Source organism: Triticum urartu, chromosome 3A (assembly GCF_056163025.1).
Source record: "Triticum urartu cultivar PI428250 chromosome 3A, HENAU_Tu73, whole genome shotgun sequence".
NCBI lineage: Eukaryota > Viridiplantae > Streptophyta > Magnoliopsida > Poales > Poaceae > Triticum > Triticum urartu.
This window is the reverse complement of record NC_141875.1, coordinates 136,532,572-136,537,602: the sequence shown is the minus strand read 5'-3', so window position 1 is coordinate 136,537,602 and position 5,031 is coordinate 136,532,572.

Below are 5,031 nucleotides of genomic sequence, written 5' to 3'. Positions count from 1 at the left end.
CATTTTTTATGCGAAGAAAAAACGGTTTTCAAAACTGCTCTTAAACCGCTTATATTTTGCCAAAAATTTAAGTTGGGTCATGATATTGGTGTCCATAGCTTTCCAACGGTATATTGCAAGCCCCATTTCGGCAATGTTGGCGGAAGTTCAACCTAGTTCACAGGGAAGTTCAACGTACTACTAGCGGGGCAGGTCAGGTTGTGATCAGAATATTATTCTGATCCCGTGATCAGAATAGTGTTTATGTGTGTGTGTGTGTGTGTGTATATATAAACACTTTAATAGGGTGATGAATAGTAACACTTTAATATGTATATATATATAACTTATTCTGCGCCCTGGGTGATGAATAGTAACATTCGTCACCCTGACGCAAAAAGGGATCGTAAGAAAATATATAATCGCCGTAAAAAATATTTTATGTTATGTAAAATTACAAACGTAAAAACATAGTCTAAAATACACATAAACTGCAAATTTTCTTGTCTTATGACCTATATTTTTATTTTCTTATGTCAAATTTTACGTAGTGAATCAATAGGAACGTAACTATTTGAATTCAAAACGTAATTTAATTATAAAATGATTGTAAGATTACCTCGGGTGGATAATAACTTATTCTGCACCCTGGGTGATGAATAGTAACATTATATATAATACGATATATATATATGTTGCTATTTAAGAATGATCATAATGCCCTCGTGTCCGTATTTTATTTTATCGACACCTCTATCTCTAAACATGTGGACATATTTGTCGATATCGGCTTCCGCTTGAGGACAGGCGAGGTCTAAGCTTGGGGGAGTTGATACGTCCATTTTGCATCATGCTTTTATATCGATATTTATTGCACTATGGGTTGTTATTACACATTATGTCACAATGCCTATGACTTTTCTCTCCTATTTTACAAGGTTTACATGAAGAGGGAGAATGCCAGCAGCTGGAATCCTGGACTGGAAAAGGAGCAAATATTAGAGACCTATTATGCACAACTCCAAAAGTCCTGAAACTCCATGAAAGTTAGTTTTGGAATATATTAAAAATATTGGGCGAAGAAAGCACCAGAGGGAGGCCACCCACTGTCCACGAGGGTGGAGGGCGCGCCCCCTGCCTCGTGGGCCACCTGGAAGCCCCCCGATGCCCATCTTCTGATATAAGGTGTCTTTTGCCCTGGAAAAAATCATAAGGAAGCTTTCGGGATGAAGCACCGCCATCTCAAGGCGGAACCTTGGCGGAACCAATCTAGGGCTCCGGCGGAGCTGTTCTGCCGAGGAAACATCCCTCTGGGAGGGGGAAATCGTCACCATCGATCCTCTCATCGGGAGGGGGTAAATCTCCATCAACATCTTCACTAGCACCATCTCCTCTCAAACCCTAGTTCATCTCTTGTATCCGATCTTTGTCTCAAAACCTCATATTGGTACCTATGGGTTGCTAGAGTGACAGAAGCTTAAACCCTAGTTTATGTGTTGCTTCGTAAGGGGCTGACTTGGATCCATATGTTTCATGCTATGGTTAGGTTTACCTTAATTCTTCTTTCGTAGTTGCAGATGCTTGTGAGGGGGGTTAATCATAAGTGGGATGCTTGTCCAAGGAAGGGAAGTACCCAAGCACCGGTCCACCCACATATCAAATTATCAAAGTAATGAACGTGAATCATATGAGCATGATGAAAACTAGCTTGACGATAATTCCCATGTGTCCTCGGGAGCGCTTTCCTTTATATAAGAGTTTGTCCAGGCTTGTCCTTTGCTACAAAAAGGATTGGTCCACCTTGTTGCACCTTGTTTACTTTTGTTACTTGTTACCCATTACGAATTACCTTATCATAAAACTATCTGTTACCGATAATTTCAGTGCTTGCAGAGAATACCTTACTGAAAACTGCTTGTCATTTCCTTCTGCTCCTCGTTGGGTTCGACATCTTACTTATCAAAAGGACTATGGTAGATCCCCTATACTTGTGGGTCATCACTTCTATTGCTATGCCACCTACTGATCCTTTAGAACAATACTTGCTAGACCATGAGAATGATTCACATATGCATGAAAGAAATGAAATAGATAAGATTTTCTTTGAACTACGTCCTCTGCTTAAACACAATTTGCCTATTGAAACTCTGGGGGGTCCTCCTCCACCTAAAGGTGATCCTGTGTTTGAACTAAAAAAATTGCCAGACACTTTGAAATATGCTTATCTTGATGAAAAGAAGATTTATCCTGTTATTATTAGTGCTAACCTTTCAGAACATGAAGAAGAAAGATTATTGAAAGTTCCAAGGAAGCACCGGGCTGCTATTGGATACACTCTTGATGATTTAAAGGGCATTAGTCCCACTCTATGTTAGCACAAAATTAATATGGAACCTGATGCTAAACCAGTTGTTGATCACCAACGTCGGTTAAATCCGAAGATGAAAGAGGTGGTAAGAACAGAAATATTAAAACTTCTAGAAGCAGGTATAATTTATCCTATAGCTGATAGTAGATGGGTAAGTCATGTTCATTGTGTTCCTAAGAAAGGAGGTATTACTATTGTTCCTAATGATAAGAATGAACTTATTCCACAAAGAATTGTTACAGGCTATAGAATGGTAATTGATTTTAGAAAATTAAATAAAGCTACTAGAAAAGATCATTACCCTTTGCCTTTTATTGATCAAATGCTTGAAAGATTATCTAAGCACACACACTTTTGCTTTCTAGATGGATATTCTGGATTTTCACAAATACCGGTTACCTTTTGGTTTATGTAATTTATCCTATAGCTGATAGTAGACGTCTGCCTTTTGGTTTATGTAATGCACCTGCTACCTTTCAAAGATGTATGACTGCTATATTCCCTGACTTTTGTGAAAAGATTGTTGAGGTTTTTATGGATGACTTTTCTGTTTATGGGAAGTCTTTTGATGATTGTTTAAGCAATCTTGAGCGAGTTTTGCAGAGATGTGAACAAACAAATCTTGTCTTGAATTGGGAGAAGTGCCACTTTATGGTTAATGAAGGCATTGTCTTGGGTCATAAAATTTCTGAAAGAGGTATTAAAGTGGACCAAGCTAAGGTTGGTGCAATTGAGAAAATGCCATGTCCTAAAGACATCAAAGGTATTCGTAGTTTCCTAGGTCATGTTGGTTTCTATAGGAGGTTCATTAAAGACTTCTCTAAAATTTCTAGGCCTCTCACTAGTCTTTTGCAAAAGGATGTTCCTTTTGTTTTTGATGATGATTGTTTAGAAGCCCTTGAAACACTCAAGAAAGCCTTAATATCTGCACCTATTGTTCAACCACCTGATTGGAACTTGCCTTTTGAAATTATGTGTGATGCTAGTGATTATGATGTTGGTGCTGTTCTAGGACAAAGAGTTGATAAGAAATTTAATGTTATTCATTATGCTAGTAAAACTCTAGACAGTGCTCAAAGAAATTAATGCTACTACTGAAAAATAATTCTTAGAAGTGGTGTTTGCTTGTGATAAATTTAGACCTTATATTGTTGATTCCAAAGTAACTGTTCACACAGACCATGCTGCTATTAAATATCTTATGGAAAAGAAAGATGCTAAACCTAGACTTATTCGTTGGGTTCTCTTGTTAAAAGAATTTGATTACATATCATTGGTAGAAAAGGAGCTGAGAACCCTGTAGTTGATAATTTGTCTAGGCTTGAAAATGTGCTTGATGACCCACTTCCTATTGATGATAGTTTTCCAAATGAGTAGTTAGCTGCAATAAATGTTGCTAATAATACTCCTTGGTATGCTGACTATGCTAATTACATTGTTGCTAAATATTTACCACCTAGCTTTACATACCAACAAAAGAAAAAAAATCTTCTATGATTTAAGACATTACTTTTGGGATGACCCACATCTTTATAAAGGAGTAGATGATATTATTAGACATTGTGTACCTGAGCATGAACACAGACAAATCCTACGGAAATGTCACTCTGAGGCTTATGGAGGGCATCACACTAGAGATAGAACTGCTCACAAGGTATTGCAATCTAGATTTTATTGGCCTACTCTCTTCAAGGATGCCCGTAAGTTTGTCTCTTCTTGTGATGAATGTCAAAGAACAGGTAATATCGGTAAGCGTCAAGAAATTCCTATGAATTATTCACTTGTTGTTGAACCTTTTGATGTTTGGGGATTTGGTTACATGGGACCTTTTCCTTCATCTAATGGGTATACACATATTTTGGTTGTTGTTGATTATGTTACTAAATGGGTAGAAGCTATTCCAAATAGTAGTGCTGATCACAACACCTCTATTAAAATGCTTAAGGAAGTTATTCTCCCAAGGTTTGGAGTCCCTAGATATTTAATGACTGATGGTGGTTCACACTTTATTCATGGTGCTTTCCGTAAACTACTTGCCAAGTATGATGTTAACCATAGAATTGAATCACCCTATCATCCTCAGTCTAGTGGTCAAGTTGAACTTAGCAATAGAGAAATAAAATTAATTTTGCAAAAGACTGTCAATAGGTCCAGGAAGAATTGGTCTAAGAAATTAGATGATGCACTTTGGGCTTATAGAACAGCTTATAAAAATCCTATGGGTATGTCTCCTTATAAAATGGTTTATGGAAAAGCTTGTCATTTACCTCTTGAGTTAGAACATAAAGCTTATTGGGCAGTTAAAGAACTCAATTATGATTTCAAACTTGCTGGTGAAAAGAGGCTATTTGATATAAGCTCATTAGATGAATGGAGAACCCAAGCTTATGAAAATGCAAAGTTATTCAAAGAAAAAGTTAAAAGATGGCATGCCAAAAGAATCCAAAAGCGTGAGTTTAAAGTTGGAGAACATGTTCTTTTGTACAATTGTCATTTTAGATTTTTTGCAGGGAAGTTCCTCTCGAAATGGGAAGGCCCCTATGTCATCGAGGAGGTTTACCGGTCTGCAGCCATCAAAATAAATAATTTCGAAGGCACTAACCCGAAAGTTGTCAATGGGCAATGAATAAAGAATTATATCTCAAGTACGCCTATTAATGTTGAAGGTAATATTATCCAAACTT